Source organism: Hyperolius riggenbachi, chromosome 8 (assembly GCF_040937935.1).
Source record: "Hyperolius riggenbachi isolate aHypRig1 chromosome 8, aHypRig1.pri, whole genome shotgun sequence".
Lineage (NCBI taxonomy): Eukaryota > Metazoa > Chordata > Amphibia > Anura > Hyperoliidae > Hyperolius > Hyperolius riggenbachi.
In genome coordinates this window covers 70131799-70159649 of record NC_090653.1, presented here as the reverse complement: position 1 = coordinate 70159649, position 27851 = coordinate 70131799, and the positions used below count along the sequence as shown (strand labels likewise).

Below are 27851 nucleotides of genomic sequence, written 5' to 3'. Positions count from 1 at the left end.
GAAGGAAGAAGTGCTCCATAGCGAGGCTTGCAACACGTCCAATAGACGCTTGCAAGTTCGTGAAACGCTGGGCGAAGAGCGGCATTGTGGGTAATTAACCCTGCCGCATCTAGCCGATCAGCTGCAGCAACTAAAGCTAATTTGAATCACGAGTAACCACCATGGTTACTCGTGATTCATCCGTGATGAGTAGCCCTGGTGTGGGCACCTTTACTCAGAAGTTTAACAGCAACAAGATAACTGTAATGATGATATATGTAGTCACCAGCTGTATACATTCCAGGGTTAAACAGCTACTGAATCCTGCTACTACAATAAACATGGAATAAAAGATGTCAGAATACTATATGCATAGCTTCCAACTTTTTGAGATGAGAAAGAGGGACACTTAAAGGGACTCCGAGCAGTGCAGAAACTATGGAAAGATGCATATCATTTTAAAGCTCTCTTTCTCCTCTTCCCAATGATATATAAACCGCCGCCCTACGCCTTTTAGTTTTCGCTATTTTCGCGATTGAAATTGCAGCGGCCGCGATTTCAATCGCGAAAATAAAGAAAACTAAAAGGCGTAGGGCAACGATTTAGGTGTCGCCAGAAAGAGGAGAAAGAGAGCTTTAAAATGATATCCATCTTTCCATAGTTACATTGTATTACACAGGCCAACTTTTTCTGCTGAATGGAGCTGCTGACACTGGGGAAAGTGTCGTCCTGTGTAATACAAGTAACTATGGAAAGATGGATATCATTTTAAAGCTCTCTTTCTCCTCTTTCTGGCGACACCTAAATCGTTGCCCTACGCCTTTTAGTTTTCTTTATTTTCGCGATTGAAATCGCGGCCGCTGCAATTTCAATCGCGAAAATAGCGAAAACTAAAAGGCGTAGAGCGACGGTTTATATATCATTGGAAAGAGGAGAAAGAGAGCTTTAAAATGATATGCATCTTTCCATAGTTTCTGCACTGCTCGGAGTCCCTTTAAGCCACGCCCCTGCCACACCCCTAGTCACGCATACCATAAAGAAAAATGTTGTTTTATAATTCAAACCACACCGGTCCTTTCTATCCTGGTTCATTTTCCTTCATAGTAACATTTTAAAATTAGTAATTTAAAGGATGGGAATAAAGTTTAAAGTCAAACACATATCTTTAGTAGAGAAATATATATTTACATAAAAATGGGACAAAGTCCTGAAAGAGGGACAAATGAGGAGGAAAGAGGGACAGGGCTCACAAAGAAGGACTGTCCCCCCAAAAGAGGGACAGTTGGAAGTTATGTATATGCAATGTTCTACTTTGTTCTTTATTTGTAGTATATATCTTTCACCGAATGTTTGATGTAAAGAAAATTCTACTGGTACAATACAACGCATGTGTTGAGTACCAATTAAAAGTTAAATTTGGAATATCCTCTATGGAGCCTTGCTGTTGAATATAGTGGCAGCCAGATGAAAGCAGTAGTCTTGTTAATGATTTTCAAAGCCTGATGGGTTCTCTGGGGTCTCTTTATAGTGTGGTGATAGATTTATGCTTTATGCAACACAGCAGAGTGACTCACAGAGACAACGAGGAGCCATTAGTCCTCTCACTACATCAGTGGTGTGCAGAGAAAGCAAAAAGCTATTCAAATGCATTAGCTGCAGCTCTGGCGCTTTGAGTCTGCCAGGAGAAAAGCACAATATACAGTGGGTTGCAAGAGTATTCAGCCCCCTTGAAGTTTTCCACATTTTGTCACATTACTGCCACAAACATGATTCAATTTTATTGGAATTCCACGTGAAAGACCAATACAAAGTGGTGTACACATGAGAAGTGGAATGAAAATCATACATGATTGCAAACATTTTTTTACAAATGAATAACTGCACAGTGGGGTGTGCGTAATTATTCGGCCCCCTAAATCAATACTTTGTAGAACCACCTTTTGCTGCAGTTACAGCTGCCAGTCTTTTGGGGTATGTCTCTACCAGCTTTGCACATCTAGAGACTGAAAGGGACTCCGAGCAGTGCAGAAACTATGGAAAGATGCATATCATTTTAAAGATCTTTCTCCTCTTTCTAATGATATATAAATCGGCCGCAATTTCGATCGCGAAAATAGAGAAAACTAAAAGGCGTAGGGGGACAATTTAGGGGTCGTCAGAAAGAGGAGAAAGAGAGCTTTAAAATGATATCCATCTTTCCATAGTTACTTGTATTACACAGGGCGACTTTTTCTGCTGAATGGAGCTGCTGACTTTGAGAAAAAGTCGCCGTGTGTAATACAATGTAACTATGGAAAGATGGATATCATTTTAAAGCTCTCTTTCTGATGACTCCTAAATCGTCACCCTACGCCTTTTAGTTTTCTCTATTTTCGTGATCGAAATCTTTGCAAAACAGCTGTAGCTCAGTCAGATTAGATGCGTTTGTGAACAGCAGTTTTCAGATCTTGCCACAGATTCTCGATTTGATTTATATCTGGACTTTGACTGGGCCATTCTAACACATAGATATGTTTTTGTTTTAAACCATTCCATTGTTGCCCTGGCTTTATGTTTAGGGTCATTGTCCTGCTGGAAGGTGAACCTCCGCCCCAGTCTCAAGTCTTTTGCAGACTCCAAGAGGTTTTCTTCCAAGATTGCCCTGTATTTGGCTCCATCCATCTTCCCATCAACTCTGACCAGCTTCCCTGTCCTTGCTGAAGAGATGCACCCCCGAGCATGATGCTGCCACCACCATATTTGACAGTGGGGATGGTGTGTTCAGAGTGATGTGCAGTGCTCGTTTTCCGCCACACATAGCGTTTTGCATTTTGGCCAAAAAGTTCCATTTTGGTTTTATCTGACCAGAGCACCTTCTTCCACATGGTTGCTGTGTCCCCCACATGGCTTGTGGCAAACTACAAACGGGACTTCTTATGCTTTCTGTTAACAATGCCTTTCTTCTTGCCACTCTTCCATAAAGACCAACTTTGTACAGTGCATGACTAATAGTCCTATGGACAGAGTCTCCCACCTGAGCTGTACATCTCTGCAGCTCGTCCAGAGTCACCATGGGCCTCTTGACTGCATTTCTGATCAGCGCTCTCCTTGTTCGGCCTGTGAGTTTAGGTGGATGGCCTTGTCCTGGTAGGTTTACAGTTGTGCCATACTCCTTCCATTTCTAAATGATCGCTTGAAAAGTGCTCCGTGGAATGTTCAAGGCTTTGGAAATCTTTTTGTAGCCTAAGCCTGCTTTTACATTTCTTAATAACTTGATCCCTGACCTGTCTTGTGTGTTCGTTGGACTTCACGGTGTTGTTGCTCCCAATATTCTCTTAGACAACCTCTGAGGCCCTCACAGAGCAGCTGTGTTTGTACTGACATTAGATTACACACAGGTGCACTCTATTTAGTTATTAGAACTCATCAGGCAATGTCTATAGGCAACTGACTGCACTCAGATCAAAGGGGGCCGAATAATTATGCACACACCACTTTGCACTTATTTGTAAAAAAATGTTTGGAATCATGTTTGATTTTCGTTCCACTACTCAAGTGTACACCACTTTGTGTTGGTCTTTCATGTGGAACTCCAATAAAATTGATTCATGTTTGTGGCAGTAATATGACAAAATGTGGAAAACTTCAAGGGGGCCAAATACTTTTGCAACCCACTGTAAGGCCCAGTGCACACCAAAACCGCTAGCAGATTGTCAAAACGCTGGCGGTTTTGGGAGCAGAGAACCGATATTTGGCCGGGTGCACACCGAGCGGATTTGGATGCGATCCGTCGGCCGCATCAGCCAGTGAAGACGCTTGGCTAATGTATTTCAATGTGTGGTGCACACCGGCGGTTTTGAGGTTTTTAGCAAACCGCAAACATGCAGCAGGAGGCACGTTTGCGGTTTTCTAAAAACCTCAAACCGCCGGTGTGCACTAGCCAATTGAAATACATTAGCCAAGCAGATTTGCAGGTGGATGCGGCCGACGGATCGCATCCAAATCCGCTCAGTGTGCCCTAGGCCTAAATGTGCTGTGTCTTGAAGAAGGGCCTTGTCTTCAAAACCTGCATGTAAGACCCTCATGAAAAGAGCAGCTGTATGTGGAAGGAAGAACTCATTACCCTACAACGTGTACCTTAAATAAGGTCCTGGGGTGAAGCAGAAATGTCAAAATATCGTTTTTGACATTTGGATGGTGTAATGGTTAAGGGCTCTGCCTCTGACACAGGAGACCAGGGTTCGAATCTCAGCTCTGCCTATTCAGTAAGCCAGCTCCTATTCAGTAGGAGACCTTTGGCAAGTCTCCTTAACACTGCTACTGCCTATAGAGCGCACCCTAGTGGCTGCTGCTCTGGCGCTTTGAGTCCGCCAGGAGAAAAGCGCGATATAAATGGTATTTGTCTTGTCTTGTTTATAACAATGTTTTTATTGTTTTCCCATCTTTATCTCCATTAGAATAATGTCTTAAAATACTGGTATTAAAAGGGCGCAAGATGAAGCAGACATTTAAAAATATTGTATATAACACTGTTTTGTCATGGTTTTGTCAGTAATAACTCCTTTACTAATAAATATGGTAAAAAAGAAACGGTATTAAAAGGGCGCAGGGTGAAGCTAAAATAAGTGTAAACAATAAATACTGTTGTATATTACGCACCAAATGAACACGAAAATATTTGCAGTGTAAATTATGATAATGAAACACTGGTAAATATCTATATATATATAATAGAGTAAGTGCCTCAACCTTCGAGCAAGAAGAAGAAGTACTTTGCATGAGAAAATGTATGCGTGCTCAATCACCAAGTTTTAGGCTTCTTTTCCACGGACTGTTGAGCTGTGTGCTCAGCAAGCAGTTACCAGGCAGCAGTAAGCAGTTACCAGGCAGCAGCAAGCAGTTACCAGGCAGCAGCAAGCAGTTACCAGGCAGCAGCAAGCAGTTACCAGGCAGCAGCAAGCAGTTACCAGGCAGCAGCGAGCAGTTACCAGGCAGCAGCGAGCAGTTACCAGGCAGCAGCGAGCAGTTACCAGGCAGCAGTGAGCAGATACCAGGCAGCAACAAGCAGTTTCCAGGCAGCAGCAAGCTGTTACCAGGCAGTAGTGAGCAGCTGTAAGAGTTTGAGAGGCATGTTACTGCCTATCAACTGTCCGTGGAAAAGAGGCCTACCCTAGCAAGTCTGGCTTTGCAAATCTGGCCTGAATGGCTATTCATGAGGCAATGCTCATGCAAATATGCATTTGCTTTTGCATGCCAAACTATGCAGGGTCAAAAAACCAATACTGCAAAGCAGTCGCCCTGCTACATGCCAGTGATGAGCGAAAATGCAAAAATTTGTTTCGATAAATTTTTACCGAATTTTCGCCTAATTTCGTTTTGACAGGCACATTTTCCATCTAATTTTTTCACGTTAATTTTCGCCTAAGGCCAGTCATTTTCGCATTACTTGCGTATGATTGCGGACATTTTCCACATAAGGGCATTAGCGCACGCATTCAGAGAAGTTTCTTGCGCATTATTGCGGGCATTTTTCCGTATAAACGTCCGCATAGATTGAATTTCCATGCGGATTATTGTGGACATTTTTCCGCATAAGGGCATAAGCATCCGCATACAATGAATTTTCGATGCTGGTCGAAAACGCAAATATTTCTGAAGATTTTCGTGAAAATTCGACAAAAAACGAAAACGGGATTTTCGAGGCGAAAATTCGCAAGCAACACCGCTACATGCTACATTAGCACTATCCAGGAGCGCCACGGGGAGGATTCCCAATGCCCCCCTTTTATACAACCGGGGGGACCACAGGGTCCCAGGCTCTCTCACTGCCTGGGAACCACAGCGACACCCCGGAGGGGGAGGCGCAGGCGACCCCCCCCCCCCAAGCGTGGCCAGCGTCGGGGAGAGCTGTCCACACCCACCTCCCAATATTAAAAACAGGCACCTTAACGTCCATTGCGTTCTGCTACATGCGCATTAACTTGGGGGCACCACATGAGAAAGGAGTGAAGCATGGGTCACCTAGAGCTTTAGAGCTCAGGGCTGGCTCACATACAGCACTCCAGAGGGGGAGGGGGGGGGGGGGACAGGTGCAGACAACTCACTCCAGGGCTCACACCACCGGAGCAAGCCATCCACCACCTGCCTCCAAAGGATACAAACTGCACAAAATGCTTTCCATGAGAAAATTAATGCGCATGTAGCAGAACGCAATGGACGTTAAGGTAAGTGCCTGTTTTTAATATTGGGAGGTGGGTGCAGACGGCTCTCCCTGGCGCTGGCCACGCTTGGGGGGGGGGGGGGGGTCGCCTGCGGCACCTAGCCTCCCCCTCCGGGGTGCCGCTGTGGTTCCCGCGGTCCCTCCGGTTGTATAAAAAGGGGGCATTGGGAATAGGGATGCTCAAATTCGGCTTCGGGAGATATCCGGATTTTTGCTATCCGGATATCTCCCAGTAATGCTGGGCGGGGGGGGGTCAAGCTTACCTCTCTGACGTCTTCTTCGTCTTCTTCGGTCGTCCCTCGGCGCCTCCCACGATGCGCTCCATGCGCGTCACGTGATTACAAACACTTCCTCCTTCAACCCGGAAGTGGGAAGTGTTTGTAATCAGGTGACGGTCGCTTGGACCGCATCGTGGGAGGCGCTGAGGGACGACCGAAGAAGACGTCAGAGAGGTAAGCTTGACCCCCCCGCACAGCCCGCACAGCATTACTGGGAGATATCCGGATAGCAAAAATCCGGATATCTCCCGAAGCCGAATTTGAGCATCCCTGATTGGGAATCCTCCCTGTGGCACTCCTGGATAGTGCTAATGTAGCATGTAGCAGTGTTGCTTGCGAATTTTCGCCTAAGTCATTTTCGCATCGAAAATCCTGTTTTCGGTTTTTGGCGAATTTTCACGAAAATCTTCAGAAATATTTGTGTTTTCGACCAGCATCGAAAATTCATTGTATGCGGATGCTTATGCCCTTATGCGGAAAAATGTCCACAATAATCCGCATGGAAATATAGACTATGAATGTATTTTGTAGGTACTGATCTTTTGCAGGAACGGATCTTTTGCAGAAAATGATCTTTTGAATGTGTACAGCATCTTTGTGTGCAGCATCTTGCAAATATTTCTATCTAATGGGGAGTGCAACTCAATAGAATAGACTGTGTAGGTGTGGCTCTGATACTACATGGAAGGGGGTAAAATTGGTCTGTGATCTTTCATTTTTCCAAAGACTTTTATCTGATGTGTGTACCCACCTTTATTCTTCTTGCTTCAAGGTTGAGGCACGTACTCTATTAGATAGATAGAAGATGCGGCGTATGCTACGACGCGGGACGGCTAGTTACTAATATTATACTACAACTAAACCTAACCCTACTCTCACACAGAATCTCCCCCCCCCCCCTTTCCTGATGCCTAACCCTAAAACCCCCTTTCCTGACGCCTAACCCTAAAACACCCGTTCCTGACACCTAACCCTAAACACCTAATCCTCCACTGCAAATAACACACACTGGTAAATATTACTGATATTATACTACAACTAAACCTATAACCCTACTCTCAAACAGAACAACTACCCCCCCCCCCCCTCCATCCTGATGCCTAACCCTAAAACCCCCTTTTCCTGATGCCTAACCCTAAAACACCCCTTCCTGGCGGCTAACCCTAAGACCCCCCTTCCTCCATTGCAAATAGCGTAAATTCAAAAGCTATACATTTCAAAAACAAATTTCAAAACAATACATTTACAAAATTATAATTCTCAAAACAAATTTCAAAGCAATAATTTTCAAACCAATAATCCTCCCCTAAATTTTTTTCGGTTGGACGAGCCCAATTAGCGCCTGGGGGGTGCCACCTGCAGGCTAGGGAAGTCCTTGCACACCTGTTCCAGCAGTGAAATGAATTTGCTTTTTTAAAACAGAAGGTATTTTCAGTCATTTAACTTTAAAACAAAACTGTGAATTAAAAAAAAAAAAAGGCAAAACTTACATACCACAGTAGAGGGAATCCTCTGGATGAGTGAGAGGCTTCTCTGTACTGGAACATCAAGCTTGAAGGGAACGGGGGAAGCGTCAGGATTATCCAGAGGCTTCCCTCTACTAAGGTGAGCATCTAACCTTTTCATGGGTACGCTTTAAGCGAGTAAGAAAAATCTCCCATCAGTGCTGAATATGCAAATCCTCTCTTTATGCCCCTAAAATCCAGACAGACATCCGGAACGTCCGGTGTATTTACTTATAATATAAATAGGTAAAATAATGTATGCTGAGTTATAGGAAACCTGAGATCAATTATACAGCTTTATACTTACCTGGGGCTTCCTCCAGCTCCCTGTAGATCATCTGCTCAATCTCCATTCTCCTGCAGTGAACTCCACAATCCAGCCCAGTCGCGTTTTTCTGCACATGCGCGGCCTGATCGTGCTCCTATAGCCAGGAGCATTCAGTGCAAGCACAGTTTAAATTGCACTTGCACCGAACACTCCCAGCTATGGGAGCGTGATTGGGGGTACGTGCAACTGGGACCGGGCATGCGCCGGTCAGAGGCGTATCTAGGGAAAACAGCGCCTATGGCAAACACTGAAACCGCCAGCGGGGAGGGGGGTGCTCCTCCAAATACTTAGTCTTGGTTTAATTGTCTAAGCTGAGGTGAAGCATGACCTGTAAGAATGGAGTATCGTAATAGGTCAGCCTATACATATCTCCCAAATAACAGGCAGCTTGTACCCCCAAAAGATGTAACCAGGCAGCAGAATGTCCCCCAGATAAAAACTAGAATCTGTATAGCGAACACCAGGGATGCTATGGAGAAGCGCCCCCAGTAAGTGGTGCCTATGGCGCATGCCACACCTGTACCCCTGTAGATACGCCTCTGAGCGCGGTTGTACAGTCAGGGAATTAACCAGGCCACACTGCTGGAAAACGGTGATCGAGCAGACAGACTACAGGTGGTTGGAGGAAACCCCAGAGCCTAGGTAAGTCTAAATCCTTATACTTGATTTATCTAGTGCAAAGGATGGAAATTCAAAAAAAAGTTACTATGGTAAAGGTTTGTTCTTTTAATCTATTGTGTTGCCCAATAAATTGTATTATCCTTTTTCAAAACTCTGTTTTTAACTGATGGGTTACATGGTTCAAAACTCCTCCTATATACTTTTTTTCTGATACTTAAATTTTGTAATAAAACAAACATTTTGCTACTTTTTCTGCACACCTGGGAATGTGTCTGAATTCCAATTGCATTTTGTTACGAAACCACTACAATGGCTGACGTTTGCACATGTTTATAAAAATGAAGATTCTGAAGTAGTGCTTGCTAAAATCTCTACTCCACAAACATGTAATTTCAGTATAATACACAAGATCCGTCTTTTTTTTATAAGAATAAAAAATACTGAATAGATTGGTAAACTATTCAACGATTTGCCACAAGATGTCAGTATAAGCGTTACTTTGAAATTTGTTTCCACGGTAAGATTTTATATAACATGCGTGTATCTGCCACTAGATGGAGCCAGAGAGCCGTGCTCAGGAAAGTTCCCTGCTATAACACAGGTTTTCAACTGCAACACGTGAACCGCAAAAAAATAAAAAAGGACTCTTTTCCATTAGCAATTGCCTAAATGCAAGAGATTGAGATTATGCATTTTTCTTTGAAAATCCCAATCAAAAGCACAATCGCACTTAGGGTCCTTTTCCACTGGCTGCGATCTGCTTAAAAAAGCAGATCGCTGCAGTTTTGCTGATCGCTAGAGCACCGCATTTTACATGTATTACAGTGCTCTTTTTCTATACCGCAATTCATTGCAATCCCTGGCCAGCGTGAGTCTCGCCACGATCGCTGCGCCCCGACGTCTATGCAACGCAATCACTGCATGTGGGAAAAGCAGCCTGCGTGATCGCAAACGCAGCCCGATTGCGCCTGCGATCACACTTGCTAGTAATAGAGGGCCCTTAAAATCTCTCCAAAAAGCGATTGCAAGTCACAAAAAAATGAATTGCGAAAATGGAAAGTACTTTCCACGATTACTATTTTAAAGTAACAACCCTAACGATTTAAAAAAAAAATTGAGATTTGAATCAAATTGCGCTCAGTGGAATAGAGTTACAGTAATACAGTCAGTCCACAAAAAAACACCGGAATTGATTTGTTTTATATATTTGATAACGCTTTCCAGACGCAATATTAAAGAACAGACACTAGATGAAACTTGGCAGAGGTGGCTAAAAATCTAGCGTGGGTACAGCACTCCCTAGGCATCCGCCAGACCGGCCGATCGGACAGCATTGTTCTCCCCACTCACCCTGCCCACGCGTGACATCACTCCTTCCTCCCACATAGCTGCAGAACGCAGGCTGGAGACGCATCTGTACCCCCTCAGCCCTGCAATCCGTCTGGCATCATGCCTTGTACATGTGTGCACAAGCTTTACACAAGTAACAGAAAGCATAGGACGAATTCAACCTTTAAAATGCAACAAAAGTTTATTTAAAAAATTATTGTATATATCATGGATACAAAAAGCCTTCTGTATCATAATAGTATTAAAATGATCTTTCCAGTTTAGTTTGTAGCAAGCTGTGGTGTTCTAGACCTGATGAATTGCCCTTGTGTTCTGGTAACAGTCTTCTGTACGATTGGAACCGCTCCAAATTGTATTTTATCTTCCGTGAGTGGATCATTCAAGTCTGTAGGTAGGACTGTTCACATCTACAGGAATATCAGGCTCCCAAATGTCCATTCACAGCCCATGTGCAGCCACACGAGTTCAGTCCTTGGTCAGTACACCGGAGGCTTCCAGCTGAGATAAAGAAAGCAAAGGAAAGAGGTAAAACTTCATTGGAAAATATACACTGAAATATGTGCAAGGCATACAGATATCCAAGAAGGGATATAATTGCAGTTACACTTTAAAATGTACCTGAACTTTTGCACAGGACAGAAGAAAAACAGAGAGAAGTGCGCCCTGTATGTATTTAGAGAGTTTAGCCTGTCTAATTCCCCTTCATCATGTGACTAAGCACAATTTGTAATTTGAGCCCTCAGCTGTGTCAGCTGACTGCCATGGTAGAGATAAAGCTGGTAAATACAGGATGTTAACAATATGTCTGCTTCCATGAAAGCAGGAAGTAGACAGACTTCAGATTTATTGCAGGATTTGCCAGCTGTAACGAAGAAATGTTTTCCTTTCAAGGTTATTATGCGTGTTTTTTAGAGCAGAGAGGAAGTTCTAAGTTCAAGTTTGCTTTAAAGATCTAAGGAAATCGGCAGCTCCTGACAGCCGATTTGTCCCTTGCCGGACCTCACCAGGTCAGCAGGGTTCCACACTATTGTGCAATAATTATCCAATACATTTTCGTGGCAGTTTCACACCTTCAGGACCACCACATAAGCAACCACTGTTAACACTGACCCATCACCAGTCACAGCCCAGAAATAAAGATTTCTTTATATAACATAATGTCATCTATATATGAAAAAAAATGTAATCTATATGTAGCCTGGCAGGCTAGCCATTCTCTGCCAACAGTGGTGTTACCTGGCAGCAGAGAACTGTGATACAGGTGATTTTGCGGCCGGATCGACCATCAGATTCAATAATTTTATTGAATCAGGTGAAAATCGGTGCTGCAACAAGCATGCCCAATGTACAATTTGGTCAATTTCAGTCTAATGTGTCGATCGAGCATGCTGAAAAACCTCAGTCTGACATGGTTGATCGGGTGCATGGTGGTAACAGCATTAGATATCGCAACGTACGCGAGGCACCTGTGGCCGATATCCTCCCAAGAGTAAGGTGTCCACCTCCCCGATGCCCATGTGCAGTGTATATTCTCACCTGTCCCGCTGGTGCAATTCCCAGCCTCCTCCACCATCACTCCCATGTCTTACCTCCCAACTTTTTGAGTTAAAAAAGAGGAACACTTTAAGACACACACCTGTCACACCTCTAACCACGCCCTGCCACACCCCTAGTCACGCCTTTCATGAAGAATTCAAAAGGAAAAGATGTTTTATCATTCAAACCAAGTTGGTCCTCTCCAGGGGCGTAGCAATAGGGGTTGCAGAGGTTGCGACCACATCGGGGCCCTTGGGCCACTGGGGCCCTCCCTCAACTACAGTATTAGCGCTCTATTGGTCCTGTGCTCATAATAATCACTTTTATAGATGCTATGAATAGTAGTAATCATTAACAAGCTGTTACCCATCCCCTTCTTGAACCTCTGACGCTGTGTTTGTCCTTGGCAGGTTTTGGTGCGCCGTATTAATTATTATGTGTAGAGTGCTTGAGGGGCCCCAATGTAAAACGTGCATCGGGGCCCACAGCTCCTTAGCTACGCCACTGGTCCTCTCTATCATCATGAGCTTTATTTCATAATAACATTTGAAACTAAAAAAATAAAAAAAATTCAATTTAAAGGATGAGAATAAAGTTTATAGTCAATTCAAACCATATTTCGGAAGAAACTATACATACAGTATATTCAGGCCTGGATTTACATTACAGGAGCCTATAGGCACACATGTCCTGGCACCCTAGACTCCGCCCTTCATGAAACTACAACCCCCACCAAACTGCACCGCAAGTGTGCTGGCTGGTCCAGCTGTCACTTCTCCCTTACTTCCCTTGCCTGTCATAGGTGGCTACGGGTGTCTCTTAGCATTAGGTAGCCAGAGGTACCCTCAGTATTAAGAAAGTAGGAGATATAAAGCCAAGCATTGGCCCTGCAGTGCACTTGAGGAGGGCTGTGGCCGTACCATTCAGAGCCGGCTGGTCAGCCAGTATCCAAGCTCTGCATGCTCAGACCGCAAGATTCAATACTGTAGGAGAAGACAAAGCAATGGAAGTCGGCACTGCAAGCAGTCCGGTTTATTCAATAGTAGAAATAGCGATCAGTGACATAACAGAGTGCTGTCCAGTGCAACAAGAACCATGAAGTGCACATACCAGTCCCAGTGGGCAGTCAGTGGGTGGTGACCTCCGTAGAAGCACATCTGAGCACTAAGCGGCCATCAGGCAGCTGTGCCCTGCACCCACCAGTCACTGACTGCCCACTGGGACTGGTATGTGTGAACATAGTTCTTGTTGCACTGGACAACACTCTGTTATGTCGCTGGTCGCTATTTTTTACTATTGAATCAACTGGATTGCTTGCAGTGCCGACTTCCATTGCTTTGTCTTCTACCCTCAGTATTAAGTTGCCGGGGTCCCCTCTGTTGCAGATGCCGACGGGCATCTACTGTGCCTGTGCAAGAGCCGCTCACGGTCACGCTGACATGTTCTAGAGTGTTCCGCATACATTCCAGACCACATAGTGCGACTGCAGGCGGCTCTTGCGCAGGCGCAGTAGTTGCCCACTTCGCAATCTGCAACAGAGAGGACCCCCGGGCGGCTGGAGGAAGCCCCGGGTAAGTATATTTTTGTATTTATTTATTTTTTGCTTGGACCTTTTCATTATAGGGAAGTGCTCAATAATTAGCACACACATTGTGAAAGTGCATAATAAGGTACATCTAGGGTGAGATGTCAGCTCTCTTATATACTTATCGGTAGTTATCACTTTTCTCTATACTCAATATGTCTATTGATGATTGTACTTCGATTAAACAAGAGGAACAATTATAAACACTGGCACTTCTTTTTGGGGCCATCTATTATTCATGTTGTTAAGTATTGTTGGCTATCAGTTGGCTATCAGTGATCTTTGGCAGCATCTCATAGAAATACCATATTATTGCACAACGATTGCAAATGTATGTACTGAGCACTTTTTGATTCTTATCCTTAATCAGGAAAGGGAGGAGGTTAAAGGGAACCTAAATCAAGAGGTATATGTAGGCTGCCTGCCATATTTATTTCCTTTTAAACAATACCAGTTGCCTAGCAGCCCTGCTGATCTGTTTGGCTGCAATAGTGTCTGAATCACATATATGAAGTTTTATAATGCGATATTTATGATAATGGAAACAAGTTATTGTTCCCTGGTGATCTGGGCTTTAAACGTGACACAATAGGCAGTACTGTAATACCCCTAAATTGGTGATCACTATCCCCTTTTCACTAGCACTGAGCAGAAGAGAACTAGTTTTGCAAATCGCTAAAATCGCTATTACCGGCAAAAGTGGTGAAACAAACATGACATAGGCCTCAATTCACTAAGATCATGCTGGAGATAATAAAGCAAGAGAAAACTTACCTCCACATAAGAGAGAGTTATCTTATCTCTTCATTCCTTAAGTTAGCTCCTCTGTAGTTAATTTACCTCCTCTGTAGTTAATGTACCTCCTCTGTAGTTATTTTCACATGCAGTTAATAAACAGCCTGTCTTTAACTCTGGAGTTATTTTAAGGATTGAAGAGTTAACTTTAGGTTTGCCTGAGGTAAAATGTTTCCTGAATACTACATGCCTTATCACCATGGTAACAACTCTAGAAGAGTTATTAAAGACAGGAGATAAGCTTAGTGAATTGAAGCCATAGACCGTTCCAAAATGGTGATTCAATCAGGTTTGATTATAAGCACAAAATCAATCCCTGTAACGAGAGAATGGATACTATAACTATGAAGCTGTAGGCAGAGTCTAGTAAACAAAATGTATATCCAATATAATCACCAGCACTTGATTGCCACTTGTGTTAATCAGCACATTTACATAGAGTGCCTCTTTGTTAATAGGCTTCTCTATGAACAAGTAGGTTGCACCATCAGTATCAGCTTAGTGTCTCCATCACCCTTCTCCAATGCAGGGGCAGAAGCTGCGTCCCCTTGTTACGCTAAAAGGAAGAAAACATTAAGGGCTTGTTTCTATACGCGCGCTTATGGAAACGTGATCGCCGGTACAGCAGACAGTGCATAGACTGCACCGTCTGCTGTTTGCATACATGTGCTGCCTTTCACCACTGAATTGCAAGCATGGTTTCCTGCATGTTGGGGCGATTGATTCATTATAATGATTGGGATCGCAAGCACTGCCCAAGGGTGACGGGGGGGGGGGGGGGGGGGTTGGTCTCCTGCACCGCATAGTCAATCAGGTTTATAGTAAACTGAAAGCAAAAGTGGTGCAATACACAAAGTGCCACATAAAAGCCATGCTGTGAGCTGCTTGTTCTCCACCCTCCCCTCTATATGCAGTGCTGCCCATTATTATTCATACCCCTGGCAAATTTTGACTTAAAGTTACTTTTAATCAACCAGCAAGTCATTTTTTGATGGGAAATGACATAGGTGTATCCCAAAAGATAATAAGACGATGTACAAGAGGCATTATTGTCGGAAAAAAACATTTCTCAGCTTTTATTTACATTTGAGCAAAAAGTGTCCAGTCCAAAATCTTTCATACCCTTCACAAACTGTCACAGTCTGAGGGAAAATCCAAAGTTCTATACCATTCCAAATAGTCCAAGCTGTTGTAAAGCATCCTAATTACCCTGATTAATTTGGAACAGCTGTTTAATCAACTCAACAGGTGAAAAACAGCAGCTCTCTGCAGTAAGTTTGTGGACAGTCATGGCTAATACAAAGAAGCTCAGTGAGGACCTGCGGCTGTGCATTGTGTCTGCTCACAAGTCAGGAAAGGGCTTCAAGACCATTTCTAAATGTTTTCAAGTTCCAGTGGCTACAGTGCAAAGTATTATTAAAAGATACAAGATATTCCACACCTGTGCTGGCCAGAAGGATAGTGAGCAAGGTGAAAAAGGCCATCCTGGTGAATCTGGGCTCTGCTGGTGGCAATGTCTCAAGGCAGACAATCCAACGGACACTGCACACTGCTGGGTTGCACGGATGCAGACCAAGAAGGATGCCCCTTCTCTGTATAAGGCACCCAAAAGCTCGCTTGACCTTTGCAAATGCTCATTTGGACAAAGAAGACCTCTTGTCCTCTGTGTTATGGTCAGATGAAACAAAATTAAATTGTTTGGTCACAATGATGTTTCCTTCATTTGGCGTAAAAGATGAGAAGCCTTCAACCCAAAGAACACCATCCCCACTGTCAAACATGGTGGTGGGAACCTAATGCTTTGGGGGTGTTTTTCAGCCAATGGACAAGGGAACCTAATCATAGTAAACGGCACCATTAAAAAAGAGCAATACGTGAGGATTCTCAGGCAGTCTGCAGAGAAACTTGGCCTTGGGCACCATTGGACATTTCAGCATGACAATGACCCAAAACACACAGCAAAAGTGGTGAAGAAATGGTTAGCAGACAACAACAATAACATTTTGGAGTGGCCCAGCCAGAGCCCTGACTTGAATCCAATTGAGAATCTGTGGAGGAAACTAAAGAGCGGGGTGATGGCAAGAAGACCCTCCAAACTGAAAGATTTGGAGCTCATTGCTAAAGATGAATTAGAAAAATACCTGTGGAGACATGCAAAAAGTTGGTCTGCAATTATAGGAAGCATTTGATTGCTGTAAATGTTTTTTTCCCCCACAATAATGCCTCTTGAACATCATCTTATTATATTTTGGGAGACACTTATGTCATTTCCCGTCAAACAATTAACTACTATTTGAATAAAAGTAACTTTAAGTCTAAATTTGCCAGGGGTATGAATAATTATGGGCAGCACTGTACGTCAGAATATGGTTACTCAACAGATACACTGGGGAACAAACTGTCATCTGAAGTGATCATGAATTATCATTCAGGTCCCTTGCAAGTGTGTTGTGTTAGCCTGTTTTTCTCCAGGATAGGGGCCTTATTATCAGGGCTGATGAAGCACCCCACATGTGGGTGCAAAACGTCTGTCGATCTCTGAACATGCTGTAACCCTCTCTCCTCAAGGTGGTCTGTACCATTGATTTTATGATGTTTACATTTTGGCATTTGATATTGGATGTGCCCAGCCACTACTCTCATATTGGACTGTGTGACTAGAGGCAGGGGCGTCGCTAGCCCTGTTTTAGGGGGGCACGTGCCCCCAATCTTTCCTGGGGTGCCACGGATCTCCGCCCGGCCGCCCCCTCTGTCAAGACTCAGCGGCTCCCTCCAGCCGCCGCGTCACTGACAGTCTCAGACCTCAGGATCAGGCGGCGAGCCGGCGACCAATCGTGCGGGCGCTAGGACCCAGCGCCCGCACTGATATGCGGAAGTGACATCACTTCTGCATATCGAGCGGGTGCGTCCAGCGCCCGCTCGTACATCTGGTCGGGTCGCCGCTGATCCTGAGGTCTGCTGAGAGGTAGGTGGGGAGCGGCGGCGGCTAGAGGGGGGGCCTCCCTGTCACTCACTCACTCCCTAAAGGTGCTCCCTGGCACGCACTCACTCCCTAAAGGTGCTCCCTGGCACGCACTCACTCCCTAAAGGGGCTCCCTGTCACTCACTCACTGCCTAAAGGGGCTCCCTGTCACTCACTCACTCCCTAAAGGGGCTCCCTGTCACTCACTCACTGCCTAAAGGGGCTCCCTGTCACTCACTCACTGCCTAAAGGGGCTCCCTGTCACTCACTCACTCCCTAAAGGGGCTACCTGTCACTCACTCACTCCCTAAAGGGGCTCCCTGTCACTCACTCACTCACTCCCTAAAGGGGCTCCCCTGGCACTCACTCACTCCCTAAAGGGGCTCCCTGGCACTCACTCACTCCCTAAAGGGGCTCCCTGGCACGCACTCACTCCCTAAAGGTGCTCCCTGTCACTCACTCACTCCCTAAAGGGGCTCCCTGGCACGCACCCACTCCCTAAAGGGGCTCCCTGGCACGCACTCACTCCCTAAAGGGGCTCCCTGTCACTCACTCCCTAAAGGGGCTCCCTGTCACTCACTCACTCCCTAAAGGGGCTCCCTGGCACGCACCCACTCCCTAAAGGGGCTCCCTGGCACGCACCCACTCCCTAAAGGGGCTCCCTGGCACGCATTCACTCCCTAAAGGGGCTCCCTGTCACTCACTCACTCCCTAAAGGGGCTCCCTGGCACGCACCCACTCCCTAAAGGGGCTCCCTGGCACGCACCCACTCCCTAAAGGGGCTCCCTGGCACGCACCCACTCCCTAAAGGGGCTCCCTGGCACGCACCCACTCCCTAAAGGGGCTCCCTGGCACGCACCCACTCCCTAAAGGGGCTCCCTGTCACTCACTCCCTAAAGGGGCTCCCTGTCACTCACTCCCTAAAGGGGCTCCCTGTCACTCACTCACTCCCTAAAGGGGCTCCCTGTCACTCACTCACTCCCTAAAGGGGCTCCCTGGCACGCACCCACTCCCTAAAGGGGCTCCCTGGCACGCACCCACTCCCTAAAGGGGCTCCCTGGCACGCACCCACTCCCTAAAGGGGCTCCCTGTCACTCACTCCCTAAAGGGGCTCCCTGTCACGCACTCACTCCCTAAAGGGGCTCCCTGGCACGCACTCACTCCCTAAAGGGGCTCCCTGGCACGCACTCACTCCCTAAAGGGGCTCCCTGGCACGCACTCACTCACTAAAGGGGCTCCCTGGCACTCACTCACTTCCTAAAGGGGCTCCCTGGCACTCACTCACTCCCTAAAGGGCCTCCCTGTCACTCACTCACTCCCTAAAGGGCCTCCCTGTCACTCACTCCCTAAAGGGGCTCCCTGTCACTCACTCACTCCCTAAAGGGGCTCCCTGTCACTCACTCACTGCCTAAAGGGGCTTCCTGTCACTCACTCACTGCCTAAAGGGGCTCCCTGGCACTCACTCACTGCCTAAAAGGGCTTCCTGTCACTCACTCACTGCCTAAAGGGGCTCCCTGGCACTCACTCACTACCTAAAGGTGCTCCCTGTCACTCACTATCGGGGTCCCTGTCACTCACTACCTAACTGGAGGCGCCTGTCACTCACTAGCTAACCTGGGGGTCCCTGTCACTCACTACCTAACTTGGGGGGGCTACCATATTAAGGGGGCATTCTGCCTATTTATGTGAAATGCTGTCTATTTATGTGCCTCATGACTGCTGAATGTGTCTTGTTGGGAGCCTTATGATTTGTTGGGGGCCTCATGATTGCTGAATTTGTCTTGTTGGGGGCCTCATGATTTGTTGGGGGCCTCATGATTGCTAAATGTGTCTTGTTGGGGGCCTCATGATTGCTGAATTTGTCTTGTTGGGGGCCTCATGATTTGTTGGAGGCCTCATGATTGCTGAATTTGTCTTGTTGGGGGCCTCCTGATTTGTTGGGGGCCTCGTGATTGCTGAATATGTCTTGTTGGGGGTCACATGATTGCTAACTGCGAGACTATGGGAAAAGCTGAATCCTTATCATATGAGACAATAGCATTAAACCTACTTTTTTACCGTTTTAAAACAGAAAATAAAACTGGGAGGTTCTAAAAAATTGAATACATTTTTCAGGAGTAGGATGGATGAAATTGTTTATCTTCACAGTTTATTTTCAACTTGGATTTTCCATAATGTTCATGTATGAGTTAAAACGTTTGTACAGTATTTAGTTTAAATTGCTGTTGCCACTTTGCGGTAGATACCGGTAAGTGACTTTTGGGTTGCAGTTTGGGCACTCGGCCTCCAAAAGGTTCGCCACCACTGTCCTAATCTGATGTCCCACCATTGCTAGGTTCATGTAAATTTGTCTCCACCCGTTACCACACCTATATTCTGGTCCATGGCCCACCCATTTTTTGGTGCGGCGCGATAAGCACGCCGCACAACGTGATCGTCATATTTTTGGCACGCTAGCTGCAGTGTGCTGAATTCTGCTGCCTACAGTTTGTACAGTATACGCTGTTCTCTAGTGCTTGCACTGTGTGCTGATTTACCTCCAGTGTGTACAGTGTAAGGTGTTACTCTGTGCCTTTATTGATTGTAAACCAGCTGTATTGTATGCTGATCCCTGCTACTTTCAGTATGTACAGTATTAGCTGTAAAGCCTGGTACACACATACAATTTTGATTAGCCAATTTTAGCTCTGTTCATAAAATTCATTGTCTGTTGGCCCACTTACTGCACGGGGGTGGGAAATTGGGGGTCAGTGATTGACCAATCAAAATTGTATGTGCGTATACATCTTTGATCTATGCCTATACTGATTGTAAATGATCGAAATAAAGGACAGGGGGCTCCGTCCAATATTTCGATGGGCAGGCCCGTTATCCGTAGCTTACACCGCTGCTAAGTTCATGTACATTTGGCCCCACCCATGGCCACGCCCACTCACCGCATGGCCACGCCCATTTTTTGCCGCTGCGCGCGCCGCATGTACCTCCCCTCCTGGTGCCCACAGGTGCCACTGATCTCCAAGGACCCTAGAAACGCCCGTGATTAGGGGTGTGGCAGGGGCATGGCTTAAGTGTCTCTCTTTCTCATCTCAAAAAGTTGTGAGGTATGATTACACCTGTTCTGGAGAATGGACTCCAGTAGTGAATTAAATTAGGGCCTGTGTATAATTTCCTGCCAAAATCACTGGCCACTGTCACCTGGGGGCAAAACCTCCAAGACAGCATGATACAATCACCAAGGCCTAGTTTACATGGTAGTATATTGAGGCTGTCTAGCAGTTTTTTTCAGCAGGTATTGTTTGGCTGATAGAGTTTTCCAGTCCGTTAACTGTCCTCTCAGTGCTATAAATATGTAAATTAACCCTCTCTGCCCTGCAGACTTGGAGTACAGGACGTGTCGATCAGTACTAGAGGTTATTTTTTGACGTGGGTTGGCAGAAAACTGTTAAAACTGCACACTCAGGATGCCATTGATTTTCCTCCTCACGCTAGCTGTGTGTATACATGTGTAACTGTGTACTGGTGCATAGGGTTTTTACACCTCAGCCCTAGGAAGTAAAAAATGAGTAGTTAATCGCAGTGAAAATCATCCATGAAAATGAAGACTAAATGCTAGTGATATATAACAAATTGTTCACTTAAAAAAAATTAAAAGAAGTTACTGTTTTTACAAGTGATCCAGAACTTAAAACTGGCCCTGAGCATACGTGGTAATTGTGTTTGGATTACACAACCCAAGTAGCGCTAGTGAATTTTACACTGTACAAAAAATACCTATTTAGGCCAGGGGTGTAACTAGACTTAATAAAGGCCCCTGTAAAAATGATAGTATGGGCCCCCTTTGTCCCAGATTGGGAGTCGGCGAATGGCAGCAGGGAGTGTTCTGCTGTGAAGCAGCCTCTGAAAGCAGGAAAAAATGACACACACTCCTGCACACGGTTTTCATGAGTGAATAGGGAGGTATCTTTGCTAATTGGCTGCACTTGTGGCTGGGGAGAGGGAGGTGAAGAGGCCCCCAAAAACCTCTGGGCCCCCCTGCGATGGCAGGGGTTTCACTGATCCCATGGCTCTCCTGGGCACTGGCAGGAAGCTGAAAGCATTTGGCAGAGGCAGGCTCCCGCCCCCTACATGTACACCTGAGCAAGCAGAAGCTGTCTCTAGGCGTTACATGTGCCAATCAACCACTCACAGACATGTAGTGTATCTGCTAATGCTGCTATTTAGTTGCACTACATAGCAACCAGGGGGCGCTCATTCCCCAGCACATCCTCACAAGAACCATGTGGCTATTCGTCTGGGAGAAAGAGGCCTAAAGATGGCCGGCCATCAGAGGCGGGACAAGGTCCTCCAGCACCCAAGGCTGAGACACCAAAGTGCGCCCCTCCATCCCTCCCACCCTAGCCGTCACACACTGATTGCTATTAAACTAAGAGGTGCCCCAGGGCCCACAACCTCCCCAACACCTTAATATCTAGTTATCTGGCTTGCAGTCACTGCCATGTATCACCTTTTCTTATTTCTTTCTGCTTCAAACACAATTAGGAATGACAGCTGAATGAATTGTGCGCCCCTCCTACACTGCGCCCTGAGGCTGGAGCCTCTCCAGCCTATGCCTCGGCCCAGCCCTGCCGGCCATACATTATTCAGTTACCACAGTGGCATAACTAAGGAGCTTGGGGCCCCGGTGCGAGTTTTTATATGGAGCCCCAAGCACTCTATTGATATGGAGCCCCACAACCTACTAGGGCAGCTGCAGCATCAGAGAGGTGTAATCAGAGTAAGGAAATGGCTTTTTAGGAATTACCACTATGCAATGCACATATAGAGGTGTTCATTACCAATGAAAAGCTAATAAGGTGGATGAGGGAGGGCCTCTGGTGGGTCCCTCTGGTCAGGGGGCCCTGATGCGGTCGCAACATCAGCATCCCTTTGCTACACCACTGAGTTTCCATCTGATCTTGTTTTCAATTGATATGACAATAGATATAACAATCAATTATTTTTCAACTGACAAAAGACTATTATTGCAGATCAGTCTTTACCTTAAATTGTACAGTGTATCGATCTCCAGTGAGGTTCACTGGAAATCAGAGGCTGAAAGTAGCAGAAGTTACCATGCCCCTAGTCAGAGATGCAGTAACACCCCGGCAGTGAACCCAGTCGCCATTGCTAAGCCCCATGCAGTCACCGCATTGCTCTGCAATGCCCGCTCTATAAACAATAAGACAGCCATTATTGCGGACCTTATTCAGACATGCGATTTTTCATGCATCACTGAAACCTGGATTGATGCCAATGCGGGCCCCACACTGGAAGCAACCATCCCAAACAATTACTCAGTCCTAAGTGAGGGAAGACGAGACCGCAGAGGAGGGGGTGTAGCAATTTGTGGCAAAACAACTCTGCAGCTCAGGGCCCTGAATGTTGGCTCAACAAAGTCCTTTGAATGTATAGGTGCCCAGATCTCAGCTGGTAAAGGCTTCAAAATTTTAGTGGTTTATCGTCCCCCCGGAGATGCTGACCCTTTCCTACAGGAATTCCCAGAACTTCTGGCCATGCTAACTCTGTCTTATCCGAGATGGATCATCCTTGGTGACTTCAACGTCCGGGCTGATAACACTCAATCACAAGATGCAAATGAACTAATAAATCTCATGGGTGGACTAGGCTTCACACAAGTTGTAAAATCAGCTACCCACAGAGGAGGGCATACGCTAGACTTACTGTTCCACCTCGGAATGGACATTAGTAACATAACAGTATCCCCAGTGGTGTGGTCAGACCATCACATAATACAGTTTACTATTGAACATCACCCTATCAAGCAGCTCCCTAAAGAAACAATCAAAACCCGTCCCCTGAGTAAATTAACACCGGAGAGGATAACTGCCAACCTGGATTTTACAAATCTGCTCCACAGTCAAATGGACCCAAACACTCTAGTAACCCAGTACAACACCACGATATATGAAACACTTGACAGTATTGCCCCATGGCGCACCAAATCAGCAACCAAAAAGCAGAAAGCTAATTGGTTTGACAAAACCATCATGGATCTAAAAAAGAAAGGGCGCAGACTAGAAAGAAAGTGGCGTAAATCAGGGACTGAGGAGCACAAATCTAGCCTAGTTCAACACCTCAGACAATACCAACAAGCAATAACCAAGAAAAAATCAGACTTTATCTCGCACAAAATATCTACAGCCAACAACAGAGCTGCTCAACTCTTCCACGCAGTGGAATCACTCTGCAATCCTTCCTGCCTAAAAGCCCCAACCACATACTCCAGGGAAAGGTGTGAAGAATTCTCTGCCTTCTTCACAAACAAGGTGTCTACCATCCGTGCCAGCATTACACCAACTACATCAATTGATCACTGGACGTTGCATATGCCTACTACCGTACCACCATGGCAAGTCTTTGACACTCTGAGTGTAGAAGATTTTGGAATTCTCATTCAAAGTCTCTGCCCCACTACCTGCGACCTGGATCCTGGCCCAACTGGATCCTTAATGCAGTGCCCAGAGCTGATCAGGCCAGCACTTCACAAAATCACTCAGTGCTCCTTGCAAAGTGGTCTTTTCCCAGAAGAACTAAAGAAAGCAATCATAAAACCCCTCCTGAAGAAACCATCACTAGATCCTGATTCTGTAACCAACTACAGACCTGTGGCGAACTTACCATTCCTATCAAAAGTTATCGAGAAAGCAGTCGCCAACCAGCTAGAAGCCAGGCTTACAGATAACAACATCTTTGATACTTTTCAGTCAGGATTCAGGAAAAGGCACAGCACTGAAACAGCATTAGTCCGAGTAATGAATGATCTGCTCACTGCAAGGGACAAGGGTGATTGCTCAATTCTGATTCTTCTTGACTTGTCAGCAGCATTTGATACTGTGGATCATGAAATTCTTATCCAGCGACTGAAGAATTACTGTGGCCTAAGGGGTACTGTTCTTAGATGGTTTCAGACCTTCCTATCTGGCAGGACACAGCAAGTATGTCTGGGCACACACTACTCTAATCCAGTGCCACTTGCCTATGGAGTTCCACAGGGTTCTGTACTATCACCATTACTCTTTGCAGCCTACATGCTCCCACTGGGCAAAATAATCCAGAACTATGGCCTAGGATACCATTGTTATGCAGATGACACACAACTGTATCTGTCCTTCAAGCCTGGCACCCAAGACCCATCAGCATCCGTAAATGCGTGTCTAGTGGATTTACAAAATTGGATGAACACCAGCTGGCTGAGGCTGAACTCTGACAAAACAGAGGTGTTGGTGGTAGGTGGTCCACACATGATGGATAAAGTTCAAAACACTCACCACCTCAAACTAGCAATTGGGGGAGATACTGTACAGTATAAAGACTCTGTGCGAAACCTTGGGGTGATCCTGGATGGAAATCTAAAACTCAGACAGCAGGTATCAGCTGTCGTCAAGTCTTCCTTCTTCCATCTAAGAAATATAGCGAAAATCAAACACCTTATCCCAGCTGAAGACCTACCTGCCCTGGTTCACGCATTTGTATCCTCCCGCCTAGACTACTGCAACGCCCTGTTCATCGGATCTACAGATAAGGTTCTGCGCCCCTTACAGCTAGTACAGAATGCTGCAGCCAGACTCCTAGCCAATGCCCCCCGCAGCTCACACATCACCCCAGTACTGCAAACTCTTCACTGGTTGCCAGTAAAATGGAGAATCAATTTTAAGATCTGCCTGCTGACATTCAAGGCTCTACACCACATGGGACCCAAATACATAGCGGATCTATTGGAACTTTATGCCCCTTCACGCACCCTCCGCTCTGCCAACAAGATGAAGCTGGTTATTCCCAGGATACACTTAACATTTGGTGCTCGGGCCTTTTCCTACGCAGCCCCTACTCTATGGAACTCACTTCCACAATCAGTACGAGAGGCTCCTTCTCTGGACAGCTTTAAAAAAAGGCTAAAAACTCACCTCTTTTCCCGAGCCTTTGAGACTGCATAATGCAGGGTCACAGCGCTTTGAGTCCCCAGGGAGAAAAGCGCTATATAAATATTATTGTTATTATCACTTTAAGTGATAGGATGCTTAAAAATGTATGGGCAGATTCAACCAAGAGAAAGATCTCTCTCTGATCGAATCTGAGAGAGGTCAGATAGAAGCCGATAACTGATCAATTTCAGCGTGAGATGTCTCGGGGAATCAGTCTCGTCACACCGCATGCGCCGCCGCCAAACGTAAATGTGCCCCGTGTATTAAAATACTTTACCTGTCTGCTGTGGTGCATACCGATGTATGCGCTACAGCAGACCTTGTGACACCGCTGCATGTAGTGACGTCACCACGTGTGGCGGAGTCAAGGGGTACAGACGCTTGCGGTGGCAATTCAAAATGTATTGGAAATATATCTGCAGTGTGTGGGCAGGCTATAGATCCCTCTCTGATCAGATTCGTTCAGAGGGATCTATCTAATGGTCGATCTGGTGACCATTGGCTAATGTAATGGCCACCTTAACTCTTGTGCAAAGATATTCCCTCCAGAGTTTCTCTCTCTCTCCTATTAAAGAGAGTCTGAAGCGAGAATAAATCTCGCTTCAGACCTCATAGATAGCAGGGGCATGTGTGCCTCTGCTAAACCACCGCTAAACGGGGGTCCCTTCAGCCCAAATCCCCCTCCGTGCAGCGCATCCCCTCTTCCTGGTTGGGGCAGGGCTAACCGCCGCAGCCCTGCCCCACGCGCGTCTGTCAGCGCGTATCTCCGCCTCTCCCCCGCCCCTCTCAGTCTTCCTTCACTGAGAGGGGCGGGGGAGAGGCGGCGATGCGCCGCTGATAGACGCGACTGAAGGCAGGGCTGCAGCCGTTAGCCCTGCCTCCAGGAACGACCAATTATACGACCAAGGTTTGCGGGGGTGGGTTTGGGGGTGAAGGGACCCCCGTTTAGCGGCGCGATAGCGGCGGTTTAGCAGGGGCACACATGCCCCTGCTAACTATGAGCTCTGAAGCGAGATTTATTCTCGCTTCAGTCTCTTTAAGGCCATTATTAACAAATGAGGGTGTGATGCTCCTGCTGGATTCTCCAGTGAAGGTAGCCATACATCTAGTGTTGATGGGCAGTTACGACCAAGAGACAAATCTCTCTCTGAATGAATCTGATCAAAAAGAGATCTGTTGGCTGCCAATACACTGCAGGCCGATTCCCAATAGATTTCCGCATGAACACTCTCGGTAATCGTCTAATTCCGCTGCATCCCCTGCTGGCCCCCTAGTGTATAATGTGCCTCCTGTGTGCATTATACATTTCCGGCCCTACAGTGCCCATCCTAATTTCACATCCCGCTCCTCCACTGGCACTTCACACACCGTCGGCCTTTAGCATGTGGCGTATGTGATGTCAAACACACCACGCGCTATACGCCATGGCGTGTGAGGCATGAATGGAAGAGGAAGAAGCAGAAGACAGATGGGTACTGCGCGGTAGGCAACATAGGACAGATGATGTATAAATGCATACAGGGGGGGCACATTTACACACTAGGGGTATCAGCACCGGGGGTTTTGTTGCGTTTGTTTGCTCAACCCGAAATCACTCACAGTTACCATTGTGCACCTCGATTGACCATGATGGCCCAACATCTTGCAGCATGTGCGATCTCCATGCTTGGCCCAAAATTGGTAGCATGCTCTTGGTGGCACCGATTTTCATCCGATTCGATAATTATCGTATCGGATGGTCTATCGGCCACCAAGTCGAGAGATTTATGGCCACCTTAAGTGACACAAATACATAACTGCGGTAAGGAGGAAATGACGCCCTTGCATTGGGCTTAGTGGTTAGGTGGAGCCAGAAACTACAAAGAAAACCGCTGCCAACGCTGGATAGATTTACCCAAATAACAGGTTATTGTAAACATCAGGATCAGTCCAGTCAGGATGGAGATTCTGACTTCCCCAGATGAGGTTGTCCTGGTTACAGACAAGCAGCAGAGCCCTTCATCTAATGGGTATCATTTGCTACTAATGGTTTTGTGGTATATTAGCCGATCCAATACACACACTTGACAGAGCTATTTGAATGGCAGGATAAGCCTTGTTATAATAACAGGAATGATTCCTTTCTAAAGACCAACCTAAAACCTTTATCCAGTCCCCCCAGCCCCAAATACACTGATTTAAATGCAATGCTAACCCAGCCCCAGATTCAAGGGCTAATTAGCTGCCTAATTGTGTCTACAGATAAGAAGCATTGATATGATAAACAGGTCAGTGTTCCCCATTGTCCACATTAATGATGCTGCATAATTGAATCAGTCCTCCCTCCAGGGGAAGCCCAGGGGACCACAGTGGGGGAAGTCTTCCTTAATTGTATCCAATTTGGGTGTGTGACTAGAGTTTGCATTCCTGCACCCTAGAAACTAAATTAGTTTGTGTAGAGAACATTGATGACATGTCCCTGTTACCTGATCCTTGCAGGAAGGCCTCTACCAGGTCCTAATGCCTGCCATGCAGGAGGGAAGATGGCTGACATGCAGGTATGATGTCATCACTCTCAGCAGGGTCGATTCTAACTGCAATGGGGCCCTGGGGCAAAAGTAACTTGGGGGCTCCCCCTTCCAACCAAATCACCAGTAGGGCCCCTGAGCTGACTGACAGGCCTGATACAACCCTCTACCCCCCGGTCACACAATATCATAAGGTGTCCATCATATGTCCCCAACAAAGCATT

At 46.2% G+C, this 27851-nt stretch overlaps 1 long non-coding RNA gene across 3 annotated transcripts in view; it reads right to left on the bottom strand.

Annotated features, from left to right (window-relative positions):
• Positions 1-10422: 10422 nt before the first annotated feature.
• Positions 10423-27851, bottom strand: part of LOC137528900 (uncharacterized) — a 176014-nt gene continuing 158585 nt past the window's right edge. For all 3 annotated transcript variants that reach the window (XR_011023494.1, XR_011023495.1, XR_011023496.1), the window contains one exon: positions 10423-10758. This is a non-coding gene — a long non-coding RNA (uncharacterized lncRNA). The remainder of the gene's footprint in view (positions 10759-27851) is intronic.